This window comes from Macaca fascicularis, chromosome 12 (genome assembly GCF_037993035.2).
Source record: "Macaca fascicularis isolate 582-1 chromosome 12, T2T-MFA8v1.1".
NCBI classification, from domain to species: Eukaryota; Metazoa; Chordata; class Mammalia; order Primates; family Cercopithecidae; genus Macaca; species Macaca fascicularis.
In genome coordinates, this window is record NC_088386.1 from 73877848 (window position 1) to 73892641 (window position 14794).

Below are 14794 nucleotides of genomic sequence, written 5' to 3' on the forward strand. Positions count from 1 at the left end.
CGCATTCCTCAGATGTGCTAAGAACACACCCACCTCAGGGCCTTTGCACTTCTGGTCCCCTCACCCTCACCTGCTTTTCATCCAGCCATTCCCCGGTTTGTCACACACTTGGCTCAGTCTCCAAATGTACCCTCTTTGGGCAGCCTTCTCTGCCCTTCCCTGCATGTACTCATCTCTCCTTGTCCACTTAGCTGGTTTGATTTTTCTTTAAAACATTAACCACCACCTGGCATGTTATCTATTTGTTTTTGTGTTTGTTTGCTGTTTATGTCTGTATCTCCTTCCTGTATTCCCTAACACTGAAATGTAAGCCCTATGAAAACAGGGTTTTATTTCACTCAATAATGTATTCCTAGCACCTTGTACAGCGCCTCACATTTGGTATGCTCAGGATGTACTAGAAGGAATAAATGAATGAATGAGAAGTCGGGATAGAGAGAAGATTGGGAGCTCGGCTCCAGAGGTCTTGATAGCTGCGAAGGAATAATCACGAGGTCAGGAGATGACAGCAGGGAGAGAAGATGATATGGTTTGGAGTTCCAAGTCCCACAAGAGTGGATTTTGAGAGTAGATAGCCCAAAGGCAGCAGAGAGGAGCTAAGAGAGCACAGTCCCTTCCTCTTGCTCCTAAGAGTGGACGTGTGGTGGAATAAGTGGAATCATGTGAAGGACAAAAGCAGACAAAAGCAGAGTTGGGAGCATTCTTCTGCACAGGTGTTAAACATATTGGAGGGGGTGGGATGTATCTCTTTATTTTGTTTAATTCATGATTTTTTTTTTTTATTGGAAAGACATCTTAGTCTGTCGCCCAGGCTGGAGTGCAGCGGTGCCATCTCAGCTCACTGGAGCCTTCACTACCTAGGTTCACGTGATTCTCCTGCCTCAGCCTCCAGAGTAGCTGGGACTACAGGTGAGCACCACCACGCCCAGCTAATTTTTGGAATTTTTTTTTTTTTTTTTTTTTTTGAGACGGAGTTTCGCTCTTTTTACCGAGGCTGGAGTGCAATGGCACAATCTTGGCTCACTGCAACCTCCGCCTCCTGGGTTCAAGCGATTCTCCTGCCTCAGCCTTCTGATTAGCTGGGATTACAGGTGCACCACCTCTCTTGGCTAACTTTGTATTTTTAGTAGAGATGGGGTTTCACCATGTTGGCCAGGCTGGTCTTGAACTCCTGACCTCTGGTGATCACCTGCCTCGGCCTCCCAAAGTGCTGGGATTACGGGCATGAACCAACATGCCCAGCCTATTTTAGTTTATTTTTGAAACAGAGTCTCACTTTGTTGCCCAGGCGGGAGTGCAGTGGCACAATCTCAGCTCTTTGCAACCTCCACCTCCCAGGTTCAAGTAATTCTTATGCCTCCACCTCCCTAGTAGCTGGGATTACAGGCGCCTGCCACCACATCTGGCTAATTTGTGTACTTTTAGTAGAGATGGGGTTTCACTACGTTCGCCAAGCTAGTCTCAAACTCCTGACCTCGAGTGATCCACCAACCTCAACCTCCCAAAGTGCTGGGATTTCAGGCATGAGCCACTGCACCTAGCCTCTCTTTATTTTAAAATGAAGGTTATTGTTTCCTGATCAGTATGCATTTTATGGTCACATTATATAATAAGTGCTGAGATCACAGGCGTGAGCCACTGTGCCTGGCCTATGTCTACATACTTTGGAGAATGTTAACAAAATATATGTTTCTGAGGCATTTTCAGTAGTTCTAGGATTATGCCCAAGGATCTGCGTTTTCAAAAGCAAGTCCTGTATTTGGAGCCAATGATTATTTTTATTTGTGTTATTTTCAAGTTGTATCAGAAAATCAGACACTATGGCTCTGAGAATGTAGGGTTTGGAATGCATACTTTTCAGTTGATAGCATCTGTCATGAGTGAATTCTTATATATATATATATCTCCACCAGGTTAGACCTTGTAATTCCTTAAATGAGTCAATTTTTTTGTTCAATGAAAAATCAAAGAAGAAAAAGCCAGCCAGCCTTCATAATGATTCAAAGTTTGCTGAAGCTCAGAGATCATAAAATAAAGAACATTTTAAGAAAAAAGTTATAAATAATAAAAAATAAATAAGTCGTCAGAGGCTAGAAGTTTGTCTTCTTACCAGTTTTTACAAAATCTATATTCAGTATCATGGTCCATCTTTTAACAACTATATATTTCAATTACACAAGTATCGAAAATATTTCCTATGTATTATCAACAGCAGTACATTTCAAAACCAACAGTGGCCTGTTCATTCAAAGCCCACTGGTGACATGTTAAAGCCATCCCCAACAGTGACTCAGTGGGACCATGTGCTGGTGTAACCATGGGCTAGTGACATGGCCACTCAGAGCAGATTTCAGCAGCATCTGTTATACAGGAAACTCATTATAAGTAAAGAAGGTGCCTGGAAAACCAGACAGTAAAAATGTCTCTCATCAACTATCCTTTATGTACAAAGTTTTCATAACAATTTTTCTTGTTGAACAAACAGGCTAATAAAAAGATCTCCCAGCATATACATGAACTGAATTGGAATTTGTCTCTTCCGACTGAGCCTCTGGAGCATCTTTGAATCGCTCTGTTGAATAAAATAACTAAATCACTACTTTGAGACATAGTGTCAAATCTTCCAAATAGGAAATGGATTTCTTTGAGTTGTGAAAAATAGAATGTTATCTCAAACAAAAATGTTCTAATTTCTAGAGAAAAGAAAGTCAAGCATCCCTGATTTGATACCTAACCTCCAATTATAATCACCTCCAGTGTCACCAGTAAGGAGGAATATAACCTGAATTATTAGCTCTGTGTAGAATTCCACTGGACCTAGGGATTTGCAGGATGACCCTGGAACCCAACTGTCAGTTCAGAGAGAAACACTAACCTGATCTGAAAATCTGCAGTGTCCTCTCTGGAGTGCTGGGTATATTTAAATTATTGAGTTGATTCAAATTTCAGTTTAGCCTTTTTGGGATTCCACCCATCCCATGGAATCAACTTTTTGGGACTTAGGACCAGTGTCAGTGAGAAAATAATATTTGTTTACAAAAGCTCAGACTAGGACCAATTTTTGTGGCTTGGATGCAAACTGGGTGTTTTGAAGAGTCTAAATATTCAGCAAAATGTGTGTACAAACCAATAGAATAACACCAGCAATAGCTAGTATTTCATGAGCTCTCACTGTGGAAGGCTGGAAGTGTCAAAGGGGTGAAATGTCTTGCCAACAGCTAATGAGCAGTGGAGACAGGATTTGCTCCCTGGAACCCAGTTGCTGGAGCCCTTGTTCTTGGCCCCTCCACTATTAGATGTTGTAATGCTTGCCAAGCTGGATGTCCGGGCCTCCTGTATACTTTGGAGTGAACCTTGTAGGCAGCATTTGTCAATCATTTTTGAGTTAGGTATTGCCTCCTCATTTTTTCCCTTGAGCAATAATAGTAATTTTTCACATCCTTGATGACCTGGGAAACTGTAAATCAAATGGTACATAGACTAAAATGTTGATAGTTTCTATCATGAACTGTTGCCATCATAGGTGAATTCTATGCTATCTGTGCTTTTCTCAGTTTTTGCATTTTTACTACACGTATTGCTTTTGGAATGAGAAGTTTCGGTCATCCTTTTGCAATGAGAGTTTTATTGACAACTGCTATTAACCTTTCCATTAGATGCAATGAGCAGCTCCACAGCTTTCTTGGCATCGCCACCTTTTGGAGATCCCTGTCAGTGGTGCTTGGTGTTTACGGTACATGTTCAGTCCATGTCAAATGTGCTGAAATTGAGACCACTAGAAAGAGATTTGTTACCTGGAATGTGTTTTCCTAAAGGTCATATTTTATGAGTTTGTGTGTGTGTAGCTTTAAAACAGTGTTTGAAATGTAGTAAATATGACAAAAGTGTCATCAAATATTAAATATCATTATATGTTATATAATGGCACATGGATACTCATTACCCACAGATGATTCAGAATCGAATGCTACTTGGTTAGGAATCTGTTCACTGCTTTCTGTGCCTGCCAAAGCCTTTCAGTTCTCTAGGCCTGCCTTTATCAGTTTTTTACTTTAGAGGTTATCTCGTGTTACCTTGAGATGACTGGTTTTGGGTGACAATTTTATAGAAGCACATTCGTCTGTCAGATCCAAGATTAGAACTGCTCGTTAGGTTCTCAGGCATCACACCAAATAGAGAGGGCCACAGTATCATGAGTTAATGAAGCCCAGAGGGTCTCATTCAGTAGGTCCTTGAAAAGACCTGAGAATCTGTTATTTACAGAAGCCTCCCCAGGAGACTGTTATTCACTCAGTTTTGGAAATGATCACTTTACAGAGAACATTTTTAGGTGTTTCATTAGAACTATAAAAACATCATCCCAAAGGACCCTAGGTCTGTAAAACTGCTTTATTTGATTTTCAACTTGGACAAACAGAAAATCTTACCTCCCTCTGTCTGGTATCCATTGTAACTCTCCTAGACTGGAAGCGAAATATTCTTACGAAGGTAAAGGAAAGTTCTGCACATACAGTATGTTTTATATTTCAAGTGCCAGACTTCCTGACCTCAACTCCCAATTAAGAGCTGATTTGTCAAAAATTTTAATAGCCAGAACTGGTGAGGTTTCAAGGAAATAGATACTCTCCTGCATTACTGCTAAGCATGTTAATTGATTTAACTTTTTTGGAGTGAAATTTAGTGGTATGTAACTACAGTTTTTTTAAAAAGTCATACTATGGGACCCAGTAACTCAGCTTCTAAAAACATGTATTCTAAGGAAACAATCAAAGATACACGTTAAAGATTTCAGTTAAAAAAATGTTTATTGATGTATTCTTATAGTAGTAAAAAAATTAGAAACAGTCTAACATTCAACAAGGAAGTATTTAAATAACCTCTCTCATAGCTATACAGTGAAATATTGCACAGCTGCTAAAATTGCTTTTGAATATTTAATGCTGTGGGAACATTTTACTTTTAAAACCTCCGTAGCCACAGGTTCCAGATCTGTGGACTGAATCAGCCATTGTTGAGCCATATAGAGGGTTACATACATAACATCGTTTATGTAACCAGCCATGGATTGAAAATATCCCCCCTGCTACAATACAACGATCAAAAATATGCAAATAAAAAACAATACAGTATAACAACTGTTTACATCGCATTTACATAGTATTAGGTATCATAAGTAATATGGAGATGATTTAAAGTATACGGAAAGATGTGCATAGGTTATATGCAAATACTATGGCATTATGTATAAAGGACTTGAGCATCTGTGGATTTTGGTATCTGCAGAAGGTCCTGGAGTCAGTCCCCCAAGGATACCAAGGGAGGACTGTATTGCTCATTGAAACCAAAAAACAAGCAAAAAGGCTATTAAATTGAAAAAAAAAAAATTTTTCATTTTGTTTTTAAGCATTGAGTGTGTATATGCATTAAAAAAACTGAAATAAAATATATCAAAATATTGAAAAAGTTTATTGCTGGTTATGTGTGGGTTTACTTTCTATTTTTCTGTTTTCCCCCCAAAATTTCGGCAATGAATGTGTTTTTCTAAAGGTCATATTATATGAGTTTGTGTGTGTATATCTTTAAAACAGTATTTGCTTCAAAGAGAATAAAATACCTAGGAATCCAACTTACAAGGGATGTAAAGGACCTCCTCAAGGAGAACTACAAACCACTGCTCAGTGAAAAAAAAGAGGACACAAACAAATGGAAGAACATACCATGCTCATGGATAGGAAGAATCAATATTGTGAAAATGGCCATACTGCCCAAGGTTATTTATAGATTCAATGCCATCCCCATCAAGCTACCAACGAGTTTCTTCACAGAATTGGAAAAAACTGCTTTAAAGTTCATATGGAACCAAAAAAGAGCCCGCATCTCCAAGACAATCCTAAGTCAAAAGAACAAAGCTGGAGGTATCAGGCTACCTGACTTCAAACTATACTACAAGGCTACAGTAACCAAAACAGCATGGTACTGGTACCAAAACAGAGATATAGACCAATGGAATAGAACAGAGTCCTCAGAAATAATACCACACATCTACAGCCATCTGATCTTTGACAAACCTGAGAGAAACAAGAAATGGGGAAAGGATTGCCTATTTAATAAATGGTGCTGGGAAAATTGGCTAGCCATAAGTAGAAAGCTGAAACTGGATCCTTTCCTTACTCCTTATATGAATATTAATTCAAGATGGATTAGAGACTTAAATGTTAGACCTAATACCATAAAAACCCTAGAGGAAAACCTAGGTAGTACCATTCAGGACATAGGCATGGGCAAAGACTTCATGTCTAAAACACCAAAAGCAACGGCAGCAAAAGCCAAAATTGACAAATGGGATCTCATTAAACTAAAGAGCTTCTGCACTGCAAAAGAAACTACCATCAGAGTGACCAGGCAACCTACAGAATGGGAGAAAATTTTTGCAATCTACTCATCTGACAAACGGCTAATATCCAGAACCTACAAAGAACTCAAACAAATTTACAAGAAAAAAACAAACAACCCCATCAGAAAGTGGGCAAAGGATATGAACAGACATTTCTCAAAAGAAGACATTCATACAGCCAACAGACACATGAAAAAATGCTTGTCATCACTGGCCATCAGAGAAATGCAAATCAAAACCACAATGAGATACCATCTCACACCAGTTAGAATGGCAATCATTAAAAAGTCAGGAAACAACAGGTGCTGGAGAGGATGTGGAGAAATAGGAACACTTTTACACTGTTGGTGGGATTGTAAACTAGTTCAACCATTATGGAAAACAGTATGGCGATTCCTCAAGGATCTAGAACTAGATGTACCATATGACCCAGCCATCCCATTACTGGGTATATACCCAGTGGATTATAAATCATGCTGCTATAAAGACACATGCACACGTATGTTTATTGCGGCACTATTCACAATAGCAAAGACTTGGAATCAACCCAAATGTCCATCAGTGACAGACTGGATTAAGAAAATGTGGCACATATACACCATGGAATACTATGCAGCCATAAAAAAGGATGAGTTTGTGTCCTTTGTAGGGACATGGATACAGCTGGAAACCATCATTCTTAGCAAACTATCACAAGAACACAAAACCAAACACCGCATGTTCTCACTCATAGGTGGGAACTGAACAATGAGATCACTTGGACTCGGGAAGGGGAACATCACACACCGGGGCCTATCATGGGGAGGGGGGAGGGGGGAGGGATTGCATTGGGAGTTATAACTGATGTAAATGACGAGTTGATGGGTGCAGCACAGCAACATGGCACAAGTATACATATGTAACAAACCTGCACGTTATGCACATGTACCCTAGAACTTAAAGTATAATAATAATAAATAATTTAAAAACAAAACAGTATTTGGAATGTCGTAAATGTGATAAAATTGTCAGCAAATATTAAATATCATTATGTATTATATTACAATATAATGAAATTGCACACCGTACCTCAATAAGAATAAAATTAGAAGTTAAATGAGTATGAAGGATATTATGCCACATGGGAAGCTTGGCACAAGTTTTTCAAACCACTTTGAGGTGCGGAGGCATGAGCTGGGTCACCTTTTGTCTTCTTTCCTGCTTACATTTGATCTCACAGTAATTTAACTTAATTATGTCTCAGCAGGAACTTAGACTATATATATATGTGTGTGTGCGTGTATATATATATACATATAGTGAATCGTTATTCATTCTTTCATTCAGCAAATGTTTATGAGAACATATTGTATATGATGAATATTTGCTGAATGAAAGAACATATATTCTCATAAATATAACATCTGATATCAATACATATTCTCATAAATACTTGCTGAATGAAAGAATGAATATGATATGTATATGAATGATATGCTCTCAGTTTATAAGGGTGATCAAAACAGTCCAAATTTTTGCCTCAAATGAACCTACATAAATATTAAAAAGATATATGGCCTCTTTTTTTTCTCTTGTATTGTTGGCAAAATCATGTGAGTGATTATCATACTGAAAAATCCTTAAGGCAAAGAAAGGCTGTTAATTCTCTCCCTCCCTCAAACACATGATTTTTAATATTCGAAACAGTATTTTTCAAAGTTCTCTTAACCTGAGATTTCTATGGTTTGACTCTAGGATCAAAACACAAGGGACTTTGTCTGTATTATTTCACTTATAATTGTTTTGTATATTTCTGGTGTTTAAAATGTTTAAGGTTGCTTCCCACTCATAAATACATAATATGTTGAACTTAAAATGTGTATATTAACCGATTCTCCATAAATAAAAATAAGATGTATATATAAAATAATTCATCTGTTGTATTTAGGGAACCGTAATCGTTGCATGCAAATTTTATTGTTAGTGTTTTTAACTCAAAAGTAGAAGTAAACCAAAATGTGTGATTTTTCTTTTGTGTGACTCATTTGTTTGTTCTTTATTAGTTGGCGGTACGGGTCGGATCATTTGTTTTTAAAACTACTTAGGTATGATTGACATACAAAAACTGTACATATTTAATGTATCCTATTGAGTGTAATTAATTTTTAATTTTTTTGTGTACTTCCTAAATTTATAGTCTGGTGAGTCTGGAAACGGATCTGTTTTTCACTTGTCCTGATTTAATGACAGTTTCCAACATTGTTTTGTTATTACAAGTACAGAATCTTTATTATTTTTATTTTATTTTATTTTATTTTGCCCCTTTAATGAAGATACTAAAAATAATGCACTGGAAGGAGTGGCAGAGTTGGAAAATTTGTAACCATCATAATTCAGATGTAATAGGTTTGGGAAAGAATCCTCAAAAATGTTAAAGCAAGGGAGGAAAGTTTGTTGAGAAGCAAGGTCTCTCCTGGACCCCATTGGTTGTTGGTGGTCAGAATTGTTCAGTGTAATAAATAATAGATATTTTTTTCTTAAAGAAAAAAAAGAAAAAGAAAAATCCTTATCCTGGGTAATTTTAAAAGCCTTTTAGAAAATTACAGATTAGTGTTCTTTTCACGTCACAGTTTTCCTGCTTTAAACTGACTCTACATGTTCCAGAGCATTAGCTCTTGATATGCCCTGGTATTTGTCTATGTGATTTGCCGTTTGTTTATAATTGCTGTAATGAAGCATGATCCGTATGTGCTTATACTCTGGTTGCTGTGGTTTCCTTTGATTTAGTTATGCTGTTGAGTGTTATGAGTACAGAATCAGGAGGAAGTTCACCAGTAAGTTCTGGTTCTATTTCTACTTAAAGGCAACCATGGGAATTAAAAAGCTGTTTATTCCCATACCTTTTATCTCTTCATAGTCAATATCGCTGAACTACTCTTTGCTATCAATGGACCACTTGATGGGTCCACATGGTATTTCTTACAACACAGGGTGTCTTAAAACAGACCAGTTCAATGGTGAGGCTATACTGGCTGATTCATAATTCTGTGCAGGAAAGGATGGGACTGTGCTGACTTTGCTTTTCTCCCTTCAGAATTTCCCAGGTGTGCTGTGTGGACGTTTTTCAGCCACTGTTTCTAAAATTTTCTACTTTCATTCATTTTAAGGGCGCTTATATAGAGACCTACTGTTAATGCACTTCTGCATCTTGCAGTGAAGGCCAGATAATGGAGAAAGTAGTATAATTGCTACTTCTTCAGCCATGGCCTTTTGGCTTTGGTGATTTTAATATTTTATGCTAGTACAAAGAAAAAACTGTTTTGAAGGAAAATCCACACACATCTTCTGCTGCAGGCATTCAGAAGGATGTAATCTATGCTGCCATCACTGCTGTTGCCTTCCCATTAAAGAATAGGCCATCTGTCTCAACTCATGTTAACAGCTGTCTCACTAAATTTTGATGTCCTGATCATGAGGTGACGCTGACCATGGTTACTGGGTTCGCTGGGTAACATGATGGTCATGGAAGGCATGGATTCCTCACTTCCAAAAGGGCTCCCAGGTGTCAGACACCAGCAAAGTGTTTGAAAGTCATCTTTCTGTGGCAGTGGGAATGTGTAAGGTTCCTAGAGATTTATTCCTGTAATGTTTATAACTGAGATGATAGCTGCTAGTTATTGGGTGCCTACTGTGTGCCAGCCTTTGGGCAGCACTGCGCATACACTGGATGCCTACTCTGTGACTTGCAGTGTCTTGCAAGGTAGATATTATTATCCTCATTTTACAGATAGAGGACACTGGGGTTGAAAGAGGTTAATGATTTGTCTACGTCACACAGTAAATAGCAGATGAGGGTTGGTATACTGGTCTGAAGGGTTGCAAAACTTATGTTCTTTTGTCTGCCCCATACTCTGTACCCCCAAAGTAAAAGCTAGCTGACTTGCTCTCAGTTCTTGAAAATTAGAAATTGTCTGGTTTGAGTGTGTTTTTGAAAAAAAATAAAATTGGAAATTAACTTGAGTGTGCTATAAGGGTAACAAAGAAATTATCCCTAAGATCATACCATATTTAAGAGTGCTATAATTTTTTCTTTTTTATTTCACTCATTTCTGCTTCTCTATATCCACAGAAGATTGGGTAGAAGATGCTTTGTGATATTTAGCGATTTGAAATTTCTGTTATTTTTGTCATTTGACGTTAGCTTTAATGTTAATTCAGAAGGCCATATTTACAAGCCTGACTCAAGAGTAAAATCTTGTCACCTTCCAACTCCAGCCCTTAGTGACTGTGTGCCTCTCTTAACCTCTATGTCCCTTTCTCTGGTCAGTCAGGCAGATCATTTAATAGTCATTATTCAAAGGCTTGTGAAGATGAAATGCAGTAATTCATGTAAAGCATAGAGATAGGAATGTAAAAACCAGTAAATATTAACTGCCATCGTCATCATCATCATCATCAACACTATCCTACAAAAGTTACTAGTACCACTGAAATAGTGTTGCTACGTTCAAAGTAGCAGCTATAACTAGAAGAGAGACATGCCAAATAGCCGAAAGCTTGAAGAACGTAGTTTAGAAATTTCTAAATTATTTTGGATATTTTTCTTTGAAAATATTTTGGGTAATCTGTGAATATAAAAATAGCTTAGCTAAGATAGTTACATGAACAATTTCAATGGAGTTAACATTCAAAGAGCAATGGACCAATTCTCTTTACTACTATCCTAAATTTGCAGAAAAAGTGAGCCTATGCAGAAATTTGTAGCCGCAGCCCAAAACATTTCCAGCAGTGTCTTTATATCGTTGTAATGAAATTTAAGTAGGTAAATGAAAAGACCCCTATTCAACAGATCTCCTGGACTCTCATTTTGAGAGTCACGTTTCTCTCTGCGTGAGTTGTACGAAACCGTTCAACTATTATTAAGTGTCTCATTGTCCATCTGTTTACCTGCGTCTTTGATACCAAGTAAACTAGACTACAGTCATGTTGGCACATTTCCACTTGCTGCCCAAGAGGTATTGAGATCAATGAACACTAACCCGAGGAGCATATTCTTACCAAATTAAAGAGCGACATGAAATATGTGTTCCAGGTTCCTGGTTTTAAGCTAAATATGCATCAGTTATCTCTGATCAGGGGAAACAGAGGGCGGGTAAGTACTTCCACCTTCTCTGTGTGTTCTAAGTTCCTTAAAAAACTTACCTGGAAATTAAGTTGTAATTTTAGCATTTGAGAGGAAACTTGATTTTAAAATAATAATCGACTGGTTTACATAACCCTTTATTTAACTTGCTTGCATAATGTGTATAACACTTTGAAGGTAGTGGCATGTGTTTCCAATTCACTCTGAAAGAATATGAAAACAGCTATCTTGTGAAGAAAAGTACAAAAATTATACCACAAATTATGATCTTAAAGGAAGCCTTATGAAAAGAACTAATGTTTGTTAACTGAAGATGTCGTGAAATTAAATTTGATGTGTTCCCTAATGACTAGTCATAGCTTTAAATTGAATAAATAAGAGTTCTGTGATTAATCCACTAGATTTTTCTGTTTTAAAAGTTAGGCTTTTAACTGTTTTCAAAATTTCTATCCTATTGGAACATGATTTTATAATTCCAAGATAGGCTGGGTGCGGTGGCTCTCGCCTGTAATCCCAGCACTTTGGGAGGCCAAGGTGAGTGGATTACAAGGTCAAGAGATCGAGGCCATCCTGGCCAACATGATGAAATCCCGTCTCTACTAAAAATACAACCAGGCGTCGTGGCGGGCGCCTGTAATCCCAGCTACTCGGGAGGCTGAGGCAGGAGAATCGTGAACCCAGGAGGTGGAGGTTGCAGTGAGCCGAGATTGTGCCGCTGCACTCCAGCCTGGCGACGGAGCAAGATTCTGTCTCAAAAAAGAATAATAATAGTAATAATAATAATTCCAAGATAAAGCTGGAAGGTAATTGATTGCTGAAAGACTGTTCTCTGCCAATTAGCACTAACAAATTCCCTGCATTTTTGACGGGCTTCGGTGTGCAGATTGTTGTACTAGGATGGGGTGGATCATGGGTAGAGAAGATGGAAGTCCAGGATGAAGAAAAACTTAGCAGAGCGTGGTGGCGGCTGCCTGTAGTCCCGGCTACTTGGGAGCTTGTCCGCACCTTCAAGGAGCACTCAATCTAGCTAGAGGCCAGGACTGGGTATGGTCAGTTTAAACTGTCTTCTTTATAGCTGCTGGTATAAAAAATACAACACTCAAGTACTTAGATATTTCATTTAAAATAACAAACTGGTAGGTAATTACATAACTTTAGGGTTATGCTTTTAGTTTTTAAAACCATGAGTCCAGAGAAAATTCAAGGTAGGGGATTAATTTTTTATTATTGAATAGACAATGATAGGTTCTAATAATATAAAAATACAAGACTGGCAAGTTTTTTTTGTTGTTGTTTTTGAGACGGTCCCGCAGTGACGCAATCTCGGCTCACGGCAAGCTCCGCCTCCCCAGGTTCACGCCATTCTCCTGCCTCAGCCTCCCAAGTAGCTGGGACTACAGGCGCCCGCCACCACGCTCCGCTAAGTTTTTTGTGTTTTTAGTAGAGATGGGGTTTCACTGTGTTAGCCAGGATGGTCTCCATCTCCTGACCTCGTGATCCGCCCACCTCGGCCTCTCAACGTGCTGGGATTACAGGCATGAGCCACCGTGCCTGCAAGGTTGGCAAGTTTCTACAAGAGCTGTTGGCTTCTTCATTGTCATCCTGGAGGTTACATGGAATAGCTTATGTTTTGAAGCTAGTTACAATTACAATAATGGGTATCCGCTGGTAATTTTCTAAATTGTCCTTTAATTTTTTCAGTAACAAATACATACATGATTGATGCTAAAAATATTCATTTACTTGCTATGTCTCACTAAATGTTTTTTATGATTCTCTGGGCTTTGACACATCAACAGAATTTGGGGTTTAGATATATTGTGCTATATTTGAAATGATTGAACTTCTTATTTTTCTTCCGTAATATAAATTGTTTTGTAACATCAAATGGAGAAGAGACTAATATTGTGTTCTTTGTGCTAGGTACTGTGGTAGGTATTTTGCAGTTGTGGGTCCTGGTCTGTGTGGTTGCTAACCCTTCTGACCTACATAATTATGGCAACATCTTTAGTATCCCCTCGTATCTATAGAGGCAAAATTTATTTCTATCACACTTTAAATATACCACATTGATTTCTATGTCTATGGCTTGATTTGGAAGTTAGGGGATTTAATTTCCTCTCCCTAGCTTAGTTACTTTATTTCCTGCCTACATAGTTGCTAAGGTCAAGTTTCTTTCCAGGCTTTGTTTTCCTTAGCATGTTTTTTTGGAGGCAGGGGAACAGTTGGTGATGTATCTGTGGTTTATTGCCCAGCAACATGAAAGGATGGGGATCGGGGAGAGTCCTCAAAGAGAAGCTCAGATCAGAGATACCTGACTGGAAGATTAAAGTAAGCAAAAGCAGTAGCCACATGAGACAAGGTTAATACGTGGGCTTACAAAAATGTCCTAAACATTATTTGGTCTTTTGCATGATAAGAACTCTTTCTAGAATATAAGCATCATAAGAGTAGTTCTCTTGTCTGTTTTGTTCTCTGTGGCCCTGTCATCTGTGCCTGGCACAGTGTAGGTGCCTAATAATGATGTGTTGATTAATTGAACTATGAATGAATAAATAACATATTTCAATGGTAGTTTCTGGTCTTGTACTTTATTTTATTTATTTGACTGAAGTTTTTTGTTGCTATTCTAGTAAATGGTGAGGGAGAAGCTTGCTACTAAAGTGTGTAATTTCTAAATGGTTATTTTAAAAATTATGTTGGAAACTTTTTCTCCTATAGAAAATCATCTCAAAGTATAAGGTAATGTATTTGTTGGTGGGGGAAGCATTTTATATCTCTGTAATACAGTGACACTTGTATCTTTGATCTTTACAATGACACTTGTATCTTTGATTTTTATTACCCATCCTTCTTTTTTAGAAAAATCACCTCATGCATTTAAAAAAAAAAAAACTTTAAAAAATTCTTTGTAGTCTTTACAGTAGGGAAGTTTTGTTCACATGTATTTGAAGAGTGCATGAAATAGGTTTGTTTCCTTCTTTTATGCTTTTATAATGTGCCAAGATAGTGAGGGGTTCTTAATGAGTAGATTTATGTAATTTAGGTTAAGGCATGTACTTTTTTCCCCCCAAGGGTTTTAATATAATTGCAAAATTCCTCTTTAGAAAGATCATATCAAATTTACATTTTCTTTCTTCCAACCCCACTTCATTCTTGAATCTGATGGGTTAAAAAAAATTGATTCTTTTATTGAATATTTCTAAGTTCGAACATCTTTTCAAATGTTTTACATGTGTCACTTGTTCATGTACTTCATCCATTTTTCTGTTGAAATT

The 14794-nt window shown here is 37.7% G+C and overlaps 1 protein-coding gene across 33 annotated transcripts in view; it reads left to right on the forward strand.

The window, feature by feature from the left end:
• Window positions 1-14794, forward strand: part of OSBPL6 (oxysterol binding protein like 6) — a 209150-nt gene that overhangs the window by 117664 nt on the left and 76692 nt on the right. The gene's annotated exons all lie outside the window — the stretch shown is intronic.